This window comes from Nomascus leucogenys, chromosome 21, assembly GCF_006542625.1.
Source record: "Nomascus leucogenys isolate Asia chromosome 21, Asia_NLE_v1, whole genome shotgun sequence".
Lineage (NCBI taxonomy): Eukaryota > Metazoa > Chordata > Mammalia > Primates > Hylobatidae > Nomascus > Nomascus leucogenys.
The window spans coordinates 66,571,117-66,596,536 of record NC_044401.1 but is presented as its reverse complement, the minus strand read 5'-3'; the positions used below and the strand labels follow the sequence as shown (position 1 = coordinate 66,596,536).

At 40.2% G+C, this 25,420-nt stretch overlaps 1 long non-coding RNA gene across 1 annotated transcript in view; it reads left to right on the top strand.

The window, feature by feature from the left end:
- The first annotated feature begins 6,721 nt into the window (after window positions 1–6,721).
- The window catches only part of LOC115832127, a 70,819-nt gene continuing 52,120 nt past the window's right edge, over window positions 6,722–25,420 (top strand). Inside the window, exons 1-2 of the long non-coding RNA XR_004027567.1 lie at window positions 6,722–6,834; window positions 7,512–7,560. This is a non-coding gene — a long non-coding RNA (uncharacterized LOC115832127). The remainder of the gene's footprint in view (window positions 6,835–7,511; window positions 7,561–25,420) is intronic.

The window sequence follows — 25,420 nt, the reverse complement described above, 5'->3', positions numbered from 1 at the left end:
ATGACTAAATTAGAACCACTGGAATTAAATTGGAACCTAGAAATTCACAAAGAGGAATATAACCAAATATATCTACTCACCTATTAGGTCTCCCTCTGATTAGATGCACAATAGTGTACAAGGGTGAGAGGTGCCATCCCATTTTAAACATCATGATAAAACCTGTAGCCCCATCTTTTTATGTGGACCACAGGCAACTATAACATCAGAGCCATGGGTTCTTCTACTAGAAGACATGCTAAGAATCTCCAGCAGGAAGAAAAATATCCCATTCCTCTTGACACACTGACATTGATAAAATGATATTTTCACATGGATGAAAACTTTGGCATTGTATAGCCAAGATTTCTTAGCCTTGATTTCATGGATCTGTTGTGGGGAAGGGTAGTCAGGGGTTGAGGTTTATAGCATCATTGGAAACCATGAAATATGTAAATAAGATTGCATGTTTGTGTGTATATGAAATTTTATTGTGCAGATGTACCCGAGAAAAACAAAGAACCATCAGTTTTCTCCCACGGACTCATTTTACAGATGGAAGTACTAACAACCAGGCTGACATCCCCAGTGCCCCACAGCAAGTAACTGACAGGACTGGCTCTAAATCTTTCAATTATGGCTGATAAATGGGAACCTGGTTGTGAACTTGAGGCAGAGGGTCAGGGGCTATAAATTGAAAACCCTGAAGTGAAATTAACCTGCAGTTCAGTTTTGTTTTATTTGTACAATTTTTTATCCATTTTATCCAAAAGTCACACAAATATCCAAATTCTTCTGAAAAATTGCAAGATTTAGCAACAGGGAGCCCACATTTCCTTGGCATGTGCTCACCAGTTTGACCCAGTCCCTTCCCCTTTCTATTATCATGTGCTCAGCTGCTTTCCTTAGTTACCTGCCCTACCTGATCCCTGTAGCACTTGAGTTTATGATTCTGGGTATAGAGAATTCTAATACCTGCTAGGTCTCTTGGGAGGTTTAAAAAGCTCCTTTGGGTCTGGTTCTGTGTCAGTCAGGGTAGACTAGTTTTGTTTGTAGTTTATATTAAAAATACCCTTGATATTGTCTGGCTTTGTGTCCCCACCCAAATCTCATCTTGAATTGTAATCCCCACGTGCCGAGGGAGGGGACTGTAATCCCCACGTCATTGGAGGGAGGTGATTAGATCATGGGGCAGTTTCCCCCATGCTGTTCTCATGATAATGAGTTCTCATGAGATCTGATAATTTTATAAGGCAATTTTTCCTGCTCTTGCTGGCTCTTCTCTCTCCTGCCGCCATGTGAAGAAGGTCCTTGCTTCCCCTTCACTTTCTGCCATGACTGTTAGTTTCCTGAGGCCTCCCCAGCCATGTGGAACTCTGAGTATTGCAATTAGACCTCTTTCCTTTATAAATTACCCAGTCTGAGGTGTTTCTTTATAGCAGTGTGAGAACAGACTGATACAACCCCCAAATCACAATGGCTTAAAATAACAGATGTTTAATTCTTGCTCATGAAACATGCCCATCAGGATTGCTGTGATAGTCATTTAGGGATCCAGACTGATGGAGCAGCTGCCATCTCAAATGCTGCTGGCAAGAGCTCTGGGTGGTGTCAAATTGACAATTAAATGCTTAAGCCCAAAAGTGACACATGTTGCATGTGCTCATAGCTCATTGGTCACTACAAGTCACATGGCCTCATCCAACCTTAAGGGCTTGGAGGTGTGATCCTATTGTGTGTGCAGAAGGCAGAGGCTGAGGAACACTTAGTGAGAACTACTGATTCCTTTTGCCAGCCTTGTGGAAGCTGAGTGGTGGCATGTAATTCCTGCATATGTGAGATTGCCTTGGGTCACCTGTGAACACCTTATCTTTGATAATAAAGCACTCTGTGTGTGAGGAACATGGAGCAAAGTCCGTGTGAAGTTCAAGATGTTCTGTGGAGATAGAAGCCTGCCATCTGGCCTGGATTTGAGTCCCAGATTTCTCACTGTGTGGTACTGGGAAAATGCTCTGTATATTTGAGTATCAGTTTTCTCATCTGTAACTTAGAGTACTAATATCATCTGTCATTGTTAGCATAGGAGCCTAAACTGACTAAGTACTATAAGCTATAGATGACAGAAATTTCTCACAGCTGTGGAGGCTGGAAGCCTGTGATCAGGGTGCCAGCATGGTTGAGTTCTAGTGAGGGCCCTCTTCCGGGTTACAGACCGCCAACTTCTCATTGTATTCCTCTATTTCAGAAAGAGGGTCAAAAAGCTCCCTGGGGACTCTCTTATAAGGGAACTAATCTCAGTCATGAAGGCCCCACCCTTGTGACCTCATTATCTCCCAAATGCTCCATCTCCTAATACCATCTCCTGGAGACTAGAGTCTCAACATATGAATTTGGAGGAGACACAGACATTCAGCCAATTGCATCATCTTCTGAGTTTTTAGAGATAATTACATTAAATGAATTCAGAGAGTAGGTATAAAGCCCAATATTGTATCTCTATCAGTGGTAGTTGCTATTTTTGAGGGTGCTACATTGTAGCGGCTATAAATTGGGTTTACATGTAGCTATAAGACTTTGGGAAAGTCATCAAACTTCTCTGTGCCTTAATTTACTGATCTTAAAAATGAACAGTCACTATGCCTGTGCCTTAAAATCATTATGATGATTCAATGAGGTTTTGTATGAAAAGCACCCCACAAAAATTAAGCAGTTGATAAATATGGCATACTAGTATTTTAAAAATATGATGTGGATTAGTATGCAGATACACAAATTCTTTCATTTCTTTTAAAAAAATTTAAAAAATACCACTAATAATTCTAGCCCAAAGAGGTCTAAAAAGCTCTCTGGGGTCCCTTTTTTAAAGATACTAATCCCATTGATCTCATTAATCTCATCAACTCTGCTAACCAATATTACTATCATTTTATTGGAGCCTGTTTCTGCCTTAAAATGTTTTTACTTCATAACCTTCTTAGGTATAAGACTTTGTTGTCGGGACTACAGGCCTTCAGGGTGTTTTCTGATGAGGATGAACTCTATTCTGAGAATTGGGCAGCTCTGCTGGTCTTTGACCCACGTGGTACATTTGTGCAGCAGTCAGAAATTTATAACACAGTTCAAGGAGCGGCTGCCAGTACTCATCAGTGCCAAGCTGCTTAGGCAAAAACGTGGGGAACATTTCGTCTTATCTACTCAACTCCTTCCCTAAGAACCCAATGAACAAGTTCACCCCAGGGAATCAAGCAATCAAGCAGATTACTATTGCCACAGATCCTCTTGTGAGCATCCCAGACAAGCATAAGAGAAATAGAAGATATTAGAGGTCAAAAGAAAAAAAAATCAAGAAATACAGAAAAGGGTGGTTGTCTGTACCTGAAAATTGAATCTCAGTTCTCCAAATATCAAAGTCTTTAAGAAAGACACCAAAGGGCAAGCAAGCACATTTTTTGGAAGACTACCAAGAGCTTAATTATTTTAATTCTCCTGACGCCACTCTATGAGACAGTTTTATTTGTTCCCCCTGCCCCCATTTTTTTTGTTTTTGAGATGGAGTCTCACTTGTTGCCTAGGCTGGAGTGCAGTGGTGTGATCTCGGCTTGCTGCAACCTCCGCCTCCTGGGTTCAAGCGATTCTCCTGCCTCAGCCTCCCAAGTAGCTGGGACTACAGGTGCGTGCCACCATGCCTGGCTAATTTTTTGTATTTTTAGGAGAGACAGGGTTTCACCATGTTGGCCAGGCTGGTCTCGAACTCCTGACCTCAAGTGATCCACCCGCCTTGACCTCCCGAAGTGCTGGGATTACAGGTGTGAGCCACCGCACCCAGCCAGTTGTTCCCCTTTTATAGATGGGGAAAATGAGGCCCAGAGAGGTTAAGCAATTGTCTAAGGTCACATGGGACACATGGTGAATCTCAAATTTAAACCAGACCTAACTAGCTCTTTCCACTATACCATGCTGACATGGTTTGGCTGTGTTCCCATTCAAATTTCAACTTGAAATGTATCTCCCAGAATTTTCATGTGTTGTGGGAGGGACCTAAGAGGAGGTAATTGAATCATGGGGGCTGCCTTTCCTGTGCTATTCTTGTGCTGGTGAATAAGTCTCATGAGATCCGATGGGTTTATCAGGAGTTTCTGCTTTTGTTTCTTCCTCATTCTCTCTTGCTGCCACCATATAAGAAGTGTCTTTCACTTCTCGCCATGATTCTGAGGCCTCCCCAGCCATGTGGAACTGTAAGTCCAGTTAAACTTCTTTTTCTTCCCAGTCTTGGGTATGTTTTTATTAGCAGCATGAAAGTGAACTAATACAGTAAATTGGTACCAGTAGAGTGGGGCATTGCTGAAAAGATACTTGAAAATGTGGAAGTGACTTTGGAACTGGGTAACAGGCAGAGGCTGGAAAAGTTTGGAGGGTTCAGGAGAAGACAGGAAAATGTGGGAAAGTTTGGAGCTTCCTACAGACTTGTTGAATGGCTTTGCCCAAAATGCTGATAGAGATATGGACAATAAGGTCCAGGATGAGGTGACCTCAGATAGAGATGAGGACCTTTTTGGGAACTGGAGTAAAGGTGACTCTTCTTATGTTTCAGCAAAGAGACTTGAGGCATTTTGCCCCTGCCCTAGGGATTTGTGGAACTTTGAACTTGAGAAAGATGATTTAGGGTATCGGGCAGAAGGAACTTCTAAACACCAATGCATTCAAGAGGTAACTTGGGTTCTTTTAAAGGCATTCAGTTTTATAAGGGAAGCAGAGCATAAAAGTTTGAAAAATTTGCAGCCTGACTGTGTGACAGAAAAGAAAAACCCATTTTTTTCTGTGGACAAATTCAAGCCAATTGCAGACATGTGCATAAGTAGCGTGGAGCCTAATGTTAATCCCCAAGACCATGGGGAAAATGTCTCCAGGCCACATCAGAGACCTTCATGGTAGCAGCTCCCATCACAGGTCCAGAGGCCCAGGAGGAAAAACTGGCTTCGTGGGCTGGGCCCAGGGCCCAGTGCTGTGTGTAGCCTAGGGAGTTGGTGCCCTGTGTCTCAGTTCCTCTAGCCATGGCAGAAAGGGGCCAATACACAGCTCGGGCTGTGGCTTCAGAGAGTGGAAGCCCCAAGCCTTGGCAGCTTCCATATGTTGTTGAGCCTGTGGGTGCACAGAAGTCAAGAACTGGGGTTTGGGAACCTCCACCTAGATTTCAGAAGATGTATGGAAATGCCTGGATGCCCAGGCAGAAGTTTTCTGTATGGGCGGGGCCCTCATGGAGAACCTCTGCCAGGGCAGTGTGGAAGGGAAATGTGGGGTTGGAGTCCCCACACAGAGTCCCTACTGGGGCACTGCCTAGTGGAGCTGTGAGAAGAGGGCCACTGTCCTCCAGACACCAGAATGGTAGATCCACTAACAGCTTGCAACGTGCGCCTGGAAAAGCCTCAGATGCTCAAGGCCAGACTGTGAAAGCAGCTGGTAGGGAGGCTGTATCCTGCAAAGCCATAGAGGCAGAGCTGCTCAAGAATATGGGAACCCACCTCTTGCATCAGCATGTCCTGGATGTGAGACCTGGAGTCAAAAATCACTTTGGAACTTTAAAATTTGACCACCTCACTGGATTTTGAACTTGCATGGGCCCTGTAACCCCTTTGTTTTGGCAATTTTCTTTCATTTGGAATGGTTATATTTACCCAATACTTGTACCACCATTATATCTAGGAAGTAGCTAGCTTGCTTTTGATTTTACAGGCTCATAGGCAGAAGAGACTTGCATTGTCTCAGATGAGACTTTGGACTGTGGACTTTTGGGTTAATGCTGAAATGAGTTAAGACTTTGGGGGACTGTTGGGAAGGCATGATTGGTTTTGAAATGTGAGGACATGAGATTTGGAGGGGCCAGGGGCAGAGTGATATGGTTTGGCTGTGTCCCCATTCAAATCTCAACTTGAATTGTATCTCCCAGAATTCTCACATGTTGTGGGAGGGAACCAGGGGGAGGTAATTGAATCATGAGTGCCAGTCTCTCCCATGCTGTTCTCATGATAGTGAATAAGTCTCACGAGATCTGATGGGTTTATCAGGGGTTTCCACTTTTGCTTCTTTCTCATTCTCTCTTGGTGCCACCATGTAAGAAGTGCCTTTCACTTCCTGCCATGATTCTGAAGCCCCCCCAGCCATGTGGAACTGTAAGTCCAATTAAACCTCTTTTTCTTCCCAATCTCAGTTACGTCTTTATCAGCAACGTGAAAATGGACTAATACACGTGTAATTTCTCCTGGCAGGGGAAATGTTAGCTCCAAAATGTCAGCTTTAGAGTCCCCTCAAAATGTGGCCTAGAGAGGTTAATACGTTTCTCAGAGAGATAAAATAATCAGCTGAAGATTTCAGGGCTGGTAAGCTGGGGTACTAGCTCAAAAGCCCACATTCTCTTCCTGGTTCCTGGTTCCATACAGCTCTTCAAATCAGGTTGGGCTGGGTGCAAATAGTGGCTCCTTAGACTCCTTCAGGTTTCCCCAATCACTGGGAATTTTAGGGACTCATTCAGGAATTTCCCCAACGTGCTTTAGGGCAAAGAGATAAATGCCAAGCCTAGCCAGTTTCTGCCAGCTTTGGAATAAAGAGCTGTGGTGAGAGGCTGCATTCTAATCTCCCATATGGGGGCTGTGCCATACTGTTCCTACGCTGCCGAGTGAATTTGCATTTTGAATGAATCTGCTGGCCAAAGATCACTTTAATTTTTCATCTGCCTTTTGCCGGCAACTTTCCACTCTCCTGTGCTGACTGAAACGAAGTATGACACCAGTCCTGCCCAGGCAAGCTGCTTCTTGTGAATAGGAAGTGAACAACCCTGGATTCCAGGCCAGGGGGAGAGAGGTGAGAGGTGAGGTCAGCACATCTGGTTTCTGCCCTCAGACTTCTTTACAGATGAGGGAAAGGTGCGCACTTTAAAAGGACAGTTAAGTGGGCCCCAACAGAGCCCAAGAGATCTCGGCTGTCCCCTACCTGGGGGATGTCAGGCTTCTTCAGCATCAAGCTGGCAGAGGCTCCCAGGACTGCTGTGGAAGGACAGAGCAGTTTTCCCATGTGATGGGGAACTTGTTTCAGAGGTGTCAAGAGATCCACACTAAGCCTGGTGCTGTAAACTCCAGCTCGTTCTCAACTGAAGTTTTTGGGGGATGGGAAAGCAGGGTGATTTCTAGGATAGAGGAAATATGCTGTTGGTTGAATATAGGACTATACTTCTCTGGATATGTCTTGGAAAATTTCCTTAGGTTTTGGAAGCCTCAGAACCCTCCAGAGTTTCAATTTCAGAGGCTAAGTCTTTGAGGGTCCCAACAAGAAATATAAACAGTACAGTCTGCTGGTGATAAAAACAATGGCAGTAGTGAAGAGAGGAGGATATTGAGGGAAATGTTTCTTCTTGGCTCATGATAGTTCCTTTCTGTGAAAGGGTGCAATTGACAGAAACAGTGGGGCCTTCACCTGTGGCATCACTTATCTGGTTGGAAAATTTCAGAAGAAAAACTAGCTCTTCCTTTTTGTCCTCTCAGATATGAACTCATCAGCAGAAATGTGAGTTCTTCCCAGCTTCTCCATGCTGTAAGTCTTACATGGCACCACTGCCTCGGTTGGTTGTGTTAACCTACCTGCCAGAGGGTTGAGGGTAGGAGTATCTGAAGCCATTGAATCCTGGAAATACAAACCACAGCTTCCCTCCTAGTCTTTATCTGTCATACAGGTTAGAGTTGCACTTTCCAATCTGCAACTCTTATGTCTTGTTTCTCTGTGAAGAATGCGGGTGTGGATGGGCATATTTATTGTGTCCCTGTGATAATTTTATGTGTCAACTTGGTGAGGCTATGGCACCTAGTTGTTTCATCAAATGCCAGTCTATATGTTGCTATGAAAATATTTCAGATGTGATTAAGATTTAAATCAGTTGACTTTAAGTAGAGCATATTTGTGTCCATAATATGGGTGGGCCTCATTCAATCAGTTGAAAGCTTTCAGAGCAAAGACTGAGATTTCCCAAGAAAGCAGCAATTCTGACTCAAGACTGCAACATACAAACCCTGCCTGAGTTGCCAGCCTACAGACTCAAGACTGCAACACCAACACAACTGAATTTCCAGCCTGCTAGCTTGCCCTGCGGATGTAGACTTGTTAGCCTCCACAGTTGCATAAGCTAATTCCTTGAACTAAGTCTCTCTTTCATATATGTCTCCTAATGGTTCTGTTTCTCAGAAGGACTCTGGCTTATACAGTCCCTCATGATCCCAGCACATAATGACTAACAACTGTGGCTGATATCATTGAGTCCTCATCTACTCCTCACAATTACTTACAAGGTAGGCAATAGCATTCCTTCCATTTTAAAGATGGGGGAACTTAGATGTGAAACAGTTAAGTAACTTGCTCAATGCTGTGCAACAAGTGGAGATGCAGCATTTGAATTCAAATTTTCCTGAAACCATAACTGATGTGTTTAAGTATTATACCACGCAGCCTCCAAACCAGAAAAGGAAGTCCTACTCAAAGTTATGATATAGTGCATAGTTAAGTTGAATACACCCATTTGATCATAGTCAAGAGAGGAAAGTCTTTGTCTGTTAGTCTTATGCTGAGTGTTTATATTTTGAGTGCCTCTCTGTTTCAGTGCTGGATGAAATAATTACATGTTAAAGCTGATAGTAATAACCCAATGGTTACTTCTCTGGCTAGCCTCATTGGTGCTTCAGCACTTAGCTTGGGATGTGATCTATGGTTCTGAGTGTTTTTTGTATTTGTTACTCTAATATTTAGCATAATCAACAACTCCCAATGATGGCTATAGGGAGTACACATACAAGCAAGGATAGTGGCATGAAGAAATAAAAGAATCATCATTGATAAAATTCACCTTTGAGGATTTATTCATACATTAATCTATCTCTTCATGCATTTATCTGATAGTCAACCAGAAAGGTTTATTGAGAAGTTATTCTGTGCATTTATTTTTATTTCATTCATTCATTTATTCAGAAATGAAATTCTTATTACATACTCTGTCTTGCTAGGTGGATTCTCCCAAATTCACCCTCGTTTTCACACTCTGCCTTCAACTTCTCTCCTGCCTACCTCTTGGAAATGTACCTAACTTGTTTCTATTCCTTCAGAGCCTTGCTCTATTTTTTCCATGACGATATTTAATTTGACAAACTAATACAGAGAAATGGATTAATGGAATTGAATGGCATAATGGTTAACATATACTCACTTTAAGTGAGATTTTTTAAAACCACATCATCTTGATGCAGAAGCAATAACTTTTATGATGGATGCTTTAGGCAATATATTATGGATGGTTGTGGTCTGATGAGGCTTCCTGGTGCCATGTTGAGGGTAGCACTACCATTTTGTGAGAAACCAGCAATGTGTCCTCTTGCATGACATTTTACTTGTTCACAGGATGATTTTGTCATAAAATAAAAAGAACCAAATAAGCATTTGCATTAAGAAACTATTTATGTAAGATAAAGACAATGATTGAAAGAGGCCAATAGACTTCAAAGTGTCTCCTCTCTGGTTTCATAAAAATATTACTTTACTCATATGACAGACACTGAAGCTGCCTAATCAATAGCTATATTCCTGAACCAACATTTTGGTTAGGATGTAATTCCCACCAATATTTTGGCTAGGATGTCTAGCTAAAATACTACATTTTCCACTCTCCATGTATATAGTTAGTAGGGTGTTTCTTCTAGGAAGGTTCTACAAGTAATGCTGACTCAGCTAAGAGGTGTTTGCCTTTTGTTTTTCCCTCTTGTTCCTGCCTGGAAAGCAGATATAAAGGCTGTAGCTTCAGCAGCCATTTTGGAACATGAAGCAACGTTAAGAATTGAAGACACAAAATAGTATTGTAGAGTGTAAAGATAGGGAGAGTTTGGGTCCTTGGTGAGTAGGGAATTATTCGCTCCATATTGGACTACCTATGTCCAGAATTCTTTGATGTAAAGAAGATATACATTTCTGCCTCATTTCAACTACTTCAATTTTTATTTCCATGTATATGTTCTATGCACCTGAATCTAATGGCAACTAACACATCCCCCAAGTTTATCATTAAAATCTATGAACTATATTATTCCAATAATAATGTTTCATTAATGGAGCCAGTCTGGTATCTTGAGTTTATTCACAGCTAACTCTTCTAGCTGGTTAGTGTGAATGGAAAACAAGTTTCTGTACATTTTGAGTCATGGATCCATGTCTCTTCTTTTGAACATGAATCCTTAATTTTCTTTGTTGTCTTATTATTGCTACTCATGGACTGTTCAATGTACTTTTTAAAAAGTCACTGTCCAGATAATGTAACTTTCACTTTAAGTGAAAAGCTCTTTACTCATTCTTTTCCTTCCCCTTCCTACCCCTGTCCCCCTAGCTCCCATATTTGAGTAAAATTATACTCAATGTAATTTATTGTGATTTCCCCCTTCTTCTAAACAATATCTGTGTTAGAGAATTGAACACCTGTAAAACGTTTGTTGTTCTCACTTGTCCTAAACAGGAATTCAGTAAAAAGGCATTCTGAAATCTTGGAAATACTGAGGTTTTTCTGAACTTAAACCGATCTGTTAAACCAGTTAGTTGAGCAAGGCTGGAAGAGCCCTCAGGAAAAATCATGAAAACGAAATTAAATCGAACACAAAAAGCAATTTGCCAGCGGTGAACCTAATTCATAATTTGCCTCCTCTGGAGAAGAGTATTCAGCCTTGGCCACACGCCAATGAGAGCTCCATGCGATAATCTATAGGATTGCACAATTCCTCTTAGGACAGTAATGAAAGGAAAAATAACATTTGTTCTGCCAAAGTATGTGGACTTGCTGACATTTGCTGAAATACAGATATCATCTGAGTGAACAGGATGTTTTCCTGAAGGTGCTTTGGAGAGCCAGTAGTTTACACATCTTTTCCACACATACATAAGGCAGCTTGAATTTCTGATAATTGTGAGGGCTTGACCCTTGCAACTATTTCCAATATACCCCTGGTGGCTTTTGGACTTTGTCAAGATCATCTGATGATATGCACAACCTGGTGAGAAACTTGCCTTTGTGATTTTCAGTAATGTTTGTCTATTTCTCCCTACTCCTCATTGGAATGATGATTTAAGGGAGATAGAATCTGGAATTACTGGTGGGGAGGGGAGTCAGCAGACTTTAAATCAAGTGTACCTGTCATTTAAATTGCCTGATTCTAGATTGAACAAAGGAAACATCCTGGGAAAGTCTGGGGGAAAATATGCTACACTTTATATTCTCTGATGGAGCCAATGGGGGGAGATTTTAAAATGATGGAGATTAACACCTATTCACATTGGATACTTTCATGGCAGAAGGCTCCACGGATGGATTTGTAGAAGGCGAAATACATGAAACTTGACAGCTAATGGCAAGTCTGAATAGTCTTGCCTAGATGATACGCTGTATTTCAGGTATTTCTGGGCATTTCATTGTTGGGAGAGTCAGGTCTAAAGTAGGCTTTGAGGGATGAAAAGGAGATGGTTTCCAGCTAAGAATACAGTAGACATTGAGTATAATTAAGGTGAAACAAAGATGAGTGGTACTAAACATATGGTAAAAGCATCTCAGGATGAAATATGGTGAATCACTCAGAAGCAGAAAATATGAGCAGAAATGGACAAATTATTCAGTAACACAGTCAATAAGGACTTGGCCAACAGGCATCAAAATATTAGAGGGTCAAAAAATAATCTTAAGGAATTAGAATATGTGTTTTGGTAATATCTATTCCATATATTTTAGGGATAGATGCATGGGTGTGTATGTATTCCATTATGTATGTGGGAAATTATGAGTGACAATACAACTGCAGGAGTTTTCATGTAAAGATAGATTAGATTTGATAGCTTCAAATTCATTTTTAATAATTGTTTTATTCATTAACAGAAGGACCCAATTTAGACTCCTTATTTTTACTATTACAAGGAAAACAGTAGCCCTCTCTAATATGGCAACAAGTGTTTAAAGATCATGTATAGCTGGGGGTGGGGTCAGTTGTAGGGAAAGAAATTATAAGTGATTGAAAATATTGTGCTAGAAAGGGCTTTTGATATTACAATGATGTAAAGTCTTAAGAGTTAAACTGGAGTGTAGCAGTCACACAGCCAGGTTTGGGTGGGTAGTTTGGTTAGTGCAGTTGTCATTGAATCCAATCTAATAGTCATCAAATGAAGTCCAATTCAGATTGATGAATACATGTATGATGCTCACTGTGTACCACGTACTGTGCTAGTTGTTGTGAAGTCAAAAATGAACGTTAGGGCACCTGTTTCTAAGAAACTTACAGTCCACTGAAGGCACAGGAAAGACATGGAAGATATTATAAATAGTAAACTGTGGAAAGTGACAGGGCAGAATGTATGTAAGGAGACATATAAATTTTTAGAACATGTATGAGGTACAGAAATAACATCATAAGAGAACAGTAACATTGTCTTGCGAGTATGACTTTTCTTAGGTTGAGGGAGTGAAGAAAATGGGAAATTTTAGGAAAGAATTTCCACCTGAGCTTTTTAAACATGAAAAGGAGCAAGTCAGAGACATTCAAGGATGGTAATATGGTTTGGCTGTGTCCCCACCCAAATCTCATCTTGTATTGTAGCTTCAATAATTCCCACATGTCATGGGAGGGACCCAGTGGCAGGTAGTTGAATAATGGAGGTGGGTCTTTCCTGTGCTGCTCTTATGATTGTGAATAAGTCTCATGGGATCTGATGGTTTTATAAAGAGGAGTTCCCCTGCACAAGCTCTCTTGCTTGCTGCCATGTAAGATGTGCCTATGTTCCTCCTTTGCCCTCCACCATGATCATGAGGTCTCCCCAACCATGTGGAACTGAGTCCATTAAATCTCTTTTCTTTATAAATTACCCAGTCTCAGGTATGTCATTATTAGCAATGTGAGAATGGACTAATACAGATGGACAGCAGGAAAATAACTGGAGAATACTGATTTAAACATTTGCTTTCTTCAAGGAAGGAAAATAGAGCCAGATCATCCATTCATTTCTCTTCCAGATCCAGTATTAAGAATCTAGAATTTCGTGGCTGTGATGCCAATTGTGGTTTTGCATACTCATCTTGTTCATTTTCACCATTTTTGATAGAATGGAACTGAAAAATGCATCTGATGCTAAAAGTTTGAAAGAAATTTTGAGATAATCTTTGACTTCCTTATATCATTTATTCATTTATTTTGAAAAATATTATTCAGAATCTACTCTGTTCCAGGCTGTTGGGAACTATTGTAGACACTTAGAATACATCAAGAAAGAGACTGATGTCTTTGCTCTCATGGAGCTTATCCTTTAAGAGGGAGAGACAGACAATAGCTAAAACACATCAGAAATACGTGAATATTACAGTTTGTCAAAAGGCAATAAATGCCAAGGGAAAAAAATCAGAGCATGTTATATGTGGGTGGATATATGTCCCAGTTTGCCCAAGGCAGCCTTAGTTTATTTCTGTTGTGCCAGCATAACTATTAGCAGCATCCCCTTTAGCTCTAAAACATATCCTGGTTTATTTTAGATGCTATATAAATTCATAACTGCAGTTAATGGGAATCAGGTGTGTACGTGTTCACATTCCGGGCCCCATACAATAATTGAACATGCGGATCCAGCTAAGTTTCACTGAGGAAGGACTTGAGCAAAGACCTGAAGAAAGTGAGAGAGTGAGCCACACAGGTATCTCCGTGAAGATTGCTCCAGGCAGAGAAGCAGAGGAACAATTAGGGCAAGGTTCTAAAGTTTTAAGGAATGTGGGGCTGGGGGTGTGTAGTGGGGGGTTCACACAGCTGGAGTGAATTAATGAGGGGCAAGCTGTAGGAGATGAGGTCAGGGAAGGTAGGGGTAGGGAGCAGAGTGTAGAACCTTAGGTCATCAGAAGGGAGTTGAGTTTTTCTCTGAGTCTGATGGGAAGGCATTGGGGGTTTCTATACGGGAAGTACATAATCTGACTTTGTTTTAAAAGTTTCACTCTGTAGAGTCTATTCTTTGTGAAGTATACACTTTAAGGTGTAAAAGTAAAGGCACATTGTATAAGTAGGAGGCCTCACAGTACACTAAGAGATGCTCATGGCTTGGAACAGGGTGGTGGCACTGGAAGAGGTGAGAAGCAGTTAGATTCTTGAGATGTTACCAGCCAACAGAAGTTCCTGCTGGACAGGATATGAGGGGATGAGCTCCTCATATCTTCCAGCAGTAACAAAAGATTCATTCCAGGACTAGTTCAATAAACAATTTGTTGTTTTGTTTTAACTGAGCACTTCAAAAAGCAACACTTGTCTCACCTTGCTTCAAAGCCATGCCTCCTGTACTAGTCCGTTTTCATGCCGCTGATAAAGACATACCCAAGACTGGGCAATTTACAAAAGAAAGGAGTTTATTGGATTTACGGTTCCACGTGGCGAAGGTGAAAGGCACATCTCACGTGGCGGCAGACAAGAGAAGAGAGTTTGTGCAGGGAAACTCCCATTTTTAAAACCATCAGGTCTTGTGAGACTCATTCACTATTATGAGATCAGCACAGGAAAGACCTGCCCCCATAATTTAACTACTTCCCACCAGGTTCTTCCCATGACACGTGGGAATTCAAGATGAGATTTGAATGGGGACACAGCCAAACCATATCACCTCACTTTTCAAATCATCAGCAAAATGATGAACCCCATTAAAATTTAGTTGCATACATAGCTGCTTCTGTCTGGTAAACAGTAAAAATATTTCCAATGTGGATAGTTTTGGTGAATTGCAATGTGGTGTATGTAAGAAAGAGAGCATTTTGCTAAACATGGGACTTGCTAAATATGGGACTTTCCAAACAGTAGCAAATAGGTAATGAATGTGTTTATTGACATGTTTACATTTGAACATGTTGGAAAGTGTTGATGATGGGACATCCACATAGTAAGTAGAGGCCAGAGTCTGCAGCTCTGCCTGTGTGGCTAACTGTGTGACTGTCATCACATCCCTCGACCCTCTGAGATGAATACCATTTGCTGTAAATGGAGCATTTTATTGTGATTACAGTTCTATGTTTTTGTGTTTACTGTGGTTTCAGCTCTGACATTCTGTGACTCTGAACAGCTTAGGGGAACAAGGCTACAGATAGACATTTAGGATCTTGAGCTCTCATAGCACTTTGTGAGATTGTTAGTCAGTCCTCTTATTTGCATATTCTTGCAAATTGCAGTCTAGGACTGATATCTTTTCTAACAATGCATTATTCCCATGGGCCATAATTTAGAGAGGCCCTTATCATGCTGATTAAGAAGACAGGCATGTTTTTAAATTGGATAAAATAGTGCCTTCATCTTAGGAATATTGTGTCATTGTATAAAAAATAAGTGACAATTAGTAACAATTATTATAACCAATGTTTGAAAATTTACTATGAGTAAGGTGTCTTATGTGGAATCTTTTATTTAATTCTAAGCACAAAACAAACAAGACCCTATGGGTAGGTACTCTTCATATTCATTTTAGAGATAAGAAAGCAGAGCCAGAGAACTGAATACCTTGCCCAAAGTAAGAAAATTTACATGGGCAGTGTCAGGATTTGAACCCAGGCAGTTGGCCTCCAGACCATGCACCATCCCAACCACCATACTTTATTTCTCTCAGTGCACAGACAGGGTTAGCTCAGCATCTGACAATAGTGAGAACTCAACAAATGGAAACTATTGTGATGCCATATATTATTGCAGTGGGAATTCAATACCTGCTGGGTAACCAATGAATCTGTGAGTCATCTACACTGAGACATTGAGGTGATAATTGAAATCAGGAAGAAATTAGCTCATGCAGGGGAGAGGGCAGAGAAAGGTTGAGGACTGAAATATGGAGGATGAATAACCATATGCCCTAATGCATGCTTGGATGATGTTCAACCTTGAAGTGACTGTTCTTATAACCTGCAGCAGAAGCAAATGTTTCCTTCCAGGTCTGCTTGAGTGACTCTTGGATTTTGGTTCTAACTCTTTAAAACTGTTTCTCCCACTCTGCTTCAAAGCTATGTCTTCCCTTTCAAAACATTTGCAAAACAATAAATCCTACATCCAAAGAGTCTATTGAAGTTTAGTTGCAAACATAACCACTTCTGTCTGGTAAAGATTAACAATGTTTCTGATATGGATAGTTCTGATTAATTGCTGTTGAAACTCCTGAGCTGAATGTCAAAGCTGGAAAATGAACTCTTAAATGCACTCAAAAGACAAGAGCCCCGTGTATCCTTGAACATAATCCAATCAAAGAGATTGCAAAGGGAAACACAAGAGACAGTATTAAATTCATGGTGACATGAAAGCTTCTTGTTCCATTTTTGAAAAATCACCAGGTCATTGTTCATTAAGAGACTTTTCTTTGATGTTGACCTGCCTGATAGGTAAAAAAACATCTTTCTAAAACATTATTCTTGACTTCTCTCGTTAAACATGTATTAGTCCTACAAAATTCTGGTTTGCAAATCCTGATGTTCAAAGTCCTCTTAAAAGAACTAAGGGGAAAGGAAAACTCAGTCAAGAAAATAGAAGTGCTTAATTGTCTATAATGTGGATTTTTAGATAAGGGGAGTATTAGTTGGTAATGTCCATCAGTGAATTGGCATCCTATCAAGGCCTGGCGTTTGACCTTTTTAGAGCTGTCTCCAAGGAATGACAGGGCACAGGGCATTTCTGCCATATGAGTTTTACTGGACGGTAATATTATATCTAAAAAGCTGGATGGCCTTGGACAAGTCACTTAATATTTCAGTTTTGTTTCATTCTTGAATAAAATGAGGATAACACCACCAGTCTTGCTCACAACGAAGTTGTGTTCAAGTTGAAATGAGCTAATAAATAGACACGTAACTGCTTCGTGGACTACAAAGCATGCTGTATGTGTAAGATACCATTATTATTGTTTTTATACAGCTTCTCCCTTCTTCCTTGTCTGGTTTGGCTAGCTCCTGATGCCATGGGTAGCAATTTTATGGGAAACATGGGGCAGAGAATTACATAGGTGATTGATGTCTTGACTCTGGAAGTCAGTTTTAAGCTCATGATTGTTGATTACTAAAAGAGATGCATCTGTGTCCAACACTTTCAGTAAATGTCAGCTATTAAACTTTTTCTTTATGATATAGTCCATGTTTTCTGTCTACTCTATTCATCAACTATGTGGAAAATAAGTTATATGATTTCAGCTGAGAACTCCTCTGCTCTCACACAGTCATGATAAATAGCTCTTGTAAAAATGAGAAAAAATGTCTGCTTTATGTTTACATGGGTGGAATTGGTACATAAAATCGATATTTTATATGTTTTTTTTGTTTTAGTGACAAGATTTCACTATGTTGCCCAGACTGGTCTCAAACTACTGCACTCAAGTTATCCTCCCACCTCTGCCTCTCAAAGTGTTGGGTTTACAGGTGTGAGCCACCACACCTGGCCTAAAATGGGTACTTTAAAATGATATTGATTCATAAGCACGTTTAGTTCAAATATATCTCTTAGGAAAAAATATACACATGAAAATCTGTGTGTGTGTGTGTGTCTGTATATATATATATATACACACACATACAGATTTTCATGTGTATATTTTATATATATATATTTATATATATTTATATATATTTATATTTATATATATTTATATATATATTTATATATATATATACACACACACACACACATACATGTTATGTAGAAACATCAAGTTTAGAAATGAACAGAAGAATCTATAAGGAAAAAAGACAATGGGAAACAATGTCATGTTGGCCTCAGCCTTAGAGAAGAAGCATTTTAGTCACACAATCTCACATGAACTGAAATAATTTCTAAATAATAGTTGAATGATGACATAACAAAAATATAACGGTTAGGAAATATCGCATATGTGGTAGATCATAGTATTTGTTCAAAATAGTCACTGCTTCTTTCTTCCAGACCCATTCCTCTCAGGCCACCAACAATCGTACCAAGAGAAGTGGGGCACTTCTATAAGATACCTGAACATGTGGAAGCAACTTTGGATAACAGGAAGAGGTTAGAATGCTTTGGAGGGCTCAGAAGAAGAAAGGAGGATATGGGAAAGTTTGGAACTTCCTAGAGACCTGTTGAATGGTTTCGACCAAAATCCTGATAGTGATATGGACAATGAAATCCAGGCAGAGGTGGTCTCAGATAGAAATGAAGAACTTACTGGGAGCTGGAGTAAAGGTCACTCTTGCTATGCTTTAGCAAAAAGACTGGTGTCATTTTGCTTCTTCCCTACAGATCCCTAGAGATCAGTGAAACTTTGAACTTGAGAGAGATGATTTACGGTATCTGGTAGAAGAAATTTCTAAGCAGCAAAGCATTTGATATGTGACCTGTCTGTTCCAAACGTGTATAGTCATATGTGTTTACAAAGAGATGGTCTGAAATGGGAACTTCTGTTTAAAAGGGAAACAGAACAGAACATAAAAGTCTGGAAAATTTGCAGCCTGACCATGTGGTAGAAAAGAAAAACCCATTTCTCCCATTTTCTGAGGGGAAATTCAAGCCAGCTGCAGAAATTTGCATAAGTAAAGAGAAGACAAATGTTAATGGCCAAGACAATAGGGAAAAAGTCTCCAGGACATGTCAGAGATTTTCAAGGCAGCTCTCCCTATCACAGGCTTAGACATCTAGGAGGGAAAAGGGTTTTGTGGGACCTGCTGCTCTGTGCAGCCTCAGGACATGGCACCCTGTGTCCCAGCTGCTCTAGTTCCAGCCATGGCTAAAAGAGGCCAAGGTACCAGTTGAGCCATTGCTTCAGAGGGTGTAAGCCCCAAGCCTTCAAGGCTTTCACGTGGCATTGGGCCTGTGGGTGTGCAGAAGGCAAGGGTTGAGCTTTGGGAGCCTCTGCCTAGATTTCAGAGAATGTATGGAAATTTCTGGATGTCCAGGCAGAAGTCTGCTGCAGGGGCAAAGCCCTCATGGAGAACCTCTACTAGGGCAATGCAGAGGTTCCCAACTGTGTGGGGTTGGAGACCCCACACACAGTCCCCACTGGGGCACTGCCTTGTGGAGCTAAGAGAAGAAGGCCACCATCCTCTAGACCCTGGAATGGTGGATTCACTGACAGTTGTTTCTTGTGCTTGGAAAAGCCACAGGCAATCAATGAAAGCCAACCCATGAAAGCAGTCATGGGAGCTGTACCCTGCAGAGCCACAGGGGCAGATCTGCCCAAGGCCTTGGGAGCCCACCTCTTATATCAGCATGACCTGGATGTGAGATATGGTGTTAAAGGAGATCATTTTGAAGCTTTAAGATGTAATGACTGTCCTGCTGGGTTTTGGACTTGCATGGGACCTTTAGCCCCTTTGTTTTAGCCAATTTCTCCCATTTGGAATGGGAACATTTACCCAATGCCTGTACCCCCATTGTGACTTGGAAGTAACTAACTTGTTCTTTATTTTCCAGGATCATATGCAGAAGGGACTTGGCTTGTTGCAGATGAGACTTTGGACTTGGACTTTTGGGTTAATGATGGAATGAGTTAAGACTGTGAAGAACTGTTAGGAAGGCATGACTGTGTTTTGGAATGTGAGAAGGACATGAGATTTGGGAGGGGCCAGTGGTGGAATGATATGGTTTGGCACTGTGTCCTCACCCAAATCTCATCTCAGATTGTAATCCCCACATGTTGAGGGAGGGACCTGGTGGGAAGTGATTGGATCATGAGGGCAGTTTCCCCCAAGCTGTTCTCATGATAGTGAGTGAGTTCTCACAAGATCTGATAGTTTAAAAGTGTGGTACTTTTCACCTCACTCTCTCTCTCTCCTGCCACCATGTAAGACATGCCTTGCTTCCCCCTCACATTCTGCCATGATTGTAAGTTTCCTGAGGCCTCCCTAGCCATGAGGAACTGTGTGAATCACTTAAACCTCTTTCCTTTATAAATTACCCAGTCTTGTGTAGTTCTTTATAGCAGTGTAAAAACAAGCTAATACACCACCTCATATGGCTTGACCCTGCTGGAGAACAATACTTAACATTTTCGATATCAGTCTTGGCCATGGGAGGTGATTCTGCAATGAAAGGTGAGTAGAAGTGACCTGTGCTATTTTGGAGCAGAAACTTTAAGTTATGGCCTTGTTTGGTAATCTCTCTTACCCTTTTGCTACTCCTTCAGCTAGGATCAGAAATGAAGACAACCTGAAGGAGAGCTAATGTTGACTTCCATTGTCATGTTACATGAGTGAGAAATAAGCCTTTATTTTTTTGAACCACTAAGATTTCAGGGTTGTTACTGCAGCATAAACTAAAGAGACCTAACTAATACAGTGTGTTTATTTTATTCTGTTCACCTCTTTCCTGTTTTATCTATAATCAACACTTAAAAATGGATACTGAGAGGAAAGTTTGGCCAGAAGATTATCATAGTATCGATGCCTCTGACCATGAAGTTTATAGCTGAGTGGAACATGGAAAAGAGGAATCCTCTTTTTCATGTTCAGCATAAAAACACTCATCTACCAGGCTGGGATGAATGCAGGCCATGAGGTGGGTAATGGATTAGGAACTGTGATTACATACTTTGGCAGAAAGAAATACAATATTTTATTAGCTATGGTGACCTCTTTGGTCTATTTACAGTTTGATTATGCTATTTCTGTTGGCTTTCTTTTTTGAGGGGACTATTCTATTTTTATTTTTTTCTGTCCTTTTGGCTTTGAATTGTACATTTGTTTGTAATCCTTTCTGTGGTTACCCTGGATTTCAACATGCATCCTTGATTTGTGACAGTTTATCTTAGGTTAGTACTTTTATCACTTCCCAAACGAAGCAAAAAATTTAAGAGAACTTAACTCTATCCTCCTTCTGCCCATGGAGTTATGAATGCCACTTATTTTATCAGACTTTATAATCTACACAAGACACTAGTGGGATTAATATTGTCACAGTAAATATTCTTTGACTCTTATTCTAGTTTTTTATCTGTATGTTGCTCTTCCTTCCTCACTACTATTTCATGCTTCCATCTGGAATTATTTCCTTTAGCCAAAGAACTTCCATTTATAATTTCTGGAAATAGAAGTCTGCTGGTAATGAATTCTCAGTGCTTTTGTCTCAATTTTATACCAGTATCTGAAGGATACTTTTCCTGGAGACAGAATTCTAGCATGATTTTTTCCCTTCAGTACTCAGAAGCTACCATTCTGTTTTATTCCAGATTTCATAGTTTCTGTTAAAAATTCAGCTCTTAGACTTATTGCTTCTCCTTTGAAAATAGTGAGTCTTTTTTCTCTGGATGCTTTTAAGATTTTCCATTTTCTTTTGCTTTTCAAGAGTTTGAAAATAGTGTACCCAGCCATGGTTTTCCTTATTTATCCTGCACGGATATCATTGAACTCACAGAATCTGTGAGTTGATATCTTTAGTATAAGGACAGTATAAACATTTTGCAACTGTCTCTGAGATTAAAGTCTCCATGCAAACAATACATCAGTCTCAAAATTTGAGAGTTATAAAACAAAATGATAAATGGAACTTTAATAAAACATTTAAAATTTTGCTCTTTAAAGGACACCTTGACAAAATAAAAAGAGAAGCCCCAAACTCAGAGTATATACAGTAATATATATGTATATATAAGATATGTTACTATATATGTGTGTGTGTGTGTAACATATATATTTTTATAGTTTCTGCTAAAATTTCAGCTTTTAGACTTATTGTTTCTCCTTTGAAAATACAAAGTCTTTTTTCTCTGGATGCCTTCAAGATTTTCTAATTTCTTTTGCTTTCTATTTTTCGTGTGTGTGTGTATATGTGTGTGTGTGTATACACACACTACATATGTAAAATACATCTGGTGAAAGATTTTTGTCCAGTGTATATAAAGAATTACAACTCAATGGTAAGAAGACAAATAACCCAACTTACAGAAACAAGGGAAGGGGAGAACATGGGAAAGTTAGCAGTATCCTAATTCATTATCAAAAATGCAAGTTAAAACTGCAATTAGATATGTCTACATGTCCACCCGAATGACAAAAATTAAACTTTAACACTATAAAATTTGGTAATTATTTTGAGTTACTCGAATTCTCATACATAATTAGAGTATAAAGTAGTACTATCACTTTAGAAAAAGTTTTGATAGTTTCTGCTAGATATAAACTTAAAATAGTTGAGGATGGATGTGAATAACCATAAAAGTATAATAAAAATCCAACATATAATCCTTGTATAGGTCATGTATCTCATTTATTCATTCATCTGTGCATGGATGTTTGGGTTGTTTCTGGTTTGGGACCTTTATGTTTCAAGCTGTGGTGGACATTCATTTTTGTTTTGTATGGACATAACAGTGAGTATGTGGACAAAAACTCATACATTGTAGGTGGGAGGATAACTTGCACAATCACATTGATGATCAATTGGTAATATTTCTAAAAGTGGAACAAGTGAAAGCATTGTCGAGATACCACTGAAACTCACTGGTATTCTGTTCTTTATGGCCTGCTGTCTGAGGCAGCTTTGGAGTAAAACCTAGATATTAGCCTCTGTCTTCCCTTCATGGGTGCCCCTTGGAGCAATAATAAAGATAGATACCTGGCCTGGACCCCCTCTTCTATGGTAGGTGTTAACTCTGTGATTGCTGTGAGTCCACCCTGTGAGTCAGGAAGGGGCTCATGTCCTTCAAGAAATCCTGAGAAAAGGGTCAACATCAGTGATTCTACTAGCCAGTATGAAAGTGATTTTTTACTTTAACAAGTGGTACCTCTGTACCATACTTGCCTTAGCATCGACCCTGGCCACCTCTCTCTAGTATATTTGGAGATGTGAGGAAAGAACATTTGTCCCAAGTTTATTCCTAAGGTTTCCTCTCAGTTCTGTTTGGGCCTCTGTGTTCTTTTTTCTCACTGGGTTCTACTCACTCAAGACTGTGTTGATAGTGGATGTTACTGGTCCTTCCATGATATGAAATGGCTTCCCATCATTCACAGCTAGCAAATAACGAAGAAATTGAACATTAGGTATTTATTTCATATAAGTGGCTTCAACTAGCACCATGGCTTCCATTGTACCCCCATGCCAACTGCCATGTTGCCCATCCACCATTTTTTTAACCCATTACCTGGGCACCAGGGCCTCCTTGCTGTATTAACTCCTCAGTTCTTGCTTTTTGAAGTAGAAAAGTTTAGTTTTCTTTGTCTCAGTCTTCTACCACTCCAGCCACACCCCATAGGCACTAATATATTTATTCACTCAAAAAATATTTGAGTCCCTTCTAAGAACCTGGCACTGTGGGAAAGTGAGCAAAACTGTGCTAGGTCTTTACCATGTGGAGCTTGCAGTTTTATTAGGGAAACAAATGTTAAAGAGACAGTCATACTAAACAAATGCCAAAGCGAAACAGTGTAAAGTGTTGGAGAAGGGGGAAAGAGAGGTAGAACTTTGTGGCGTTAAGGGATGGAGGATGGGAAGAGGCAGATTGGCTGCCGGGAGGAAATGATGGTCATGCAGAGTTTGAGACCTAAAGAGTAAGCGGGAGGTGCTGTTAGCTGCCACCTACACTCGCTGACACTCCCTGTGTAGGCACAAGAGGCTGCAGATGCAACAAATTTAAATCTCATTCTCTCTTTATATACATATATAAAATAACTTAATACATGAAACTATTGTCTAACACAAGCAGGCCTTATTTTAAACTCCCCACCGTAGTGGGGATTAATAATGGCCACTACTTCTGGCTTTATTGTTCCCCTGTGGGAGTTAAAGACACTGAGGAGACACAGATCCTTATAAATGAACAAAGCAATTTAGCTGTATAGCCTGGGGATATTATTGTCAAAATATACTTTGAAATAAAGTTTTAGAGTAATTCTCTTCCAAGTTCCACGGTACGGTAGGATTGGTCTCCTGTCTCCCCTCCTCGATCATACCAATTAACCCTCTGAAACAGCTTAGTTCTTTTGGCCTTAAAATAAAAGAAATAGAGGTAATCATTTGAACAAAGTTGAACATTTCTTAATAGGCCCAAATACTCTATTTATTAAATAATAGATTGGCCTTACTTTCCACTATTTTTAAAATGATGTTATATAGAGGTTAGGAAAAACAGCCAAAAAAAATTGTTGCAGAAAGTTTGGTAATTCCCAATACATTTGGGGTTTATGGGTAACATAAAGAAAATGAGTTGACTATTTATGATGATGTTAGTGGGACTCAATGGTTCGTCAGACTGTGTAACTAATTTTAATGTGACACTTGCTAATTACCTTACAGATCAGCCAGGCCATCTTCTCCTAGAGTTAACCTAGTTAGAATAGGGCAAAGTCCTCATTGACGTTTACAGCTTGTTAAATATTTGATTCCTTCCCGGCAGGAACTCTGGGGTCCTGATATTTCTTATTCAGCTGTGTTTCACTTTTGGGTGCCTTTGAGATGCCAAAGGTTAAGCTTAAGCCTCTGTGGTACCCCACAGTGAGACCAGCCATTATGCATGATACCACATAGCCAAAGCTTAATATGTGGCCCAATTTCATTAAGATAAAATTGAAATAAGATTTTGTACTTAAATATTGTGGAAATAAACAGAGACCGAACCAGGACAAGCAGACTATTTATTCAAAGCTTGCTGTAGTATAGGAGTCAGCCACTGTCACTCGCATTTGACAGAGGCTGAAAGGTTGGCAGAACAGTGGGAAAACTTTATAGTAGGCAACAAGGGCAGGCTTCAAGTATGCACTGATTGGAAGTTGTTGACACAGGGAAGCTGTAGGTGAGCTAAGAGGTAGTGCATCCTATCTATTTTGTTAGGGGATTTCTTTGGTTTGTTGTAAGCAGGGATGACAATTAGGGAAGCTGTCAGGTACTAATCAAGCCCTGGTTGTTTGGGGCCAAATGCTACAGGGGTTGTTCCTTGGCTTCCTGGATTGTAACGAGATAGCAATTTGGCTTCCTACAAGTCTGACTTAGAACGGCCTGGCTTCCTGGAATGCTGCTGCAGATTGCAGGTCAAAGTTCTATTATTATACATGGCCTAGCCATTTTCCATTGGTATATTCAGCCCCTTAATATTTTTACTGTACTCTGTCTTATGAGTTTTGCAGCACCGCTACACTCAGGGTGTGTGTTTTCTTTACAAAATATGGGCACTAGGATATGCTAAATGTCTGGCTGTTGCAAGTTTCCAGAGTACCTTCTTATCACACAATTCAGAGTATTCTAGAAAGTAGGATAAAAATGTTTGCACTACCAAACTCAGCTCTTTAGTGATATGTGGACATAGGCAGACACAGCTAATTAAACTACAGTAGGATTTACAGAGCAATAGGATAAGAAAGACCGAGACCTTGAAACTAAGCTGGACACTGGTTGGATGAGGCATGCCAGGGATGAAGGGAGAGGGAAAGAAGGTTCAGGAATCCAAC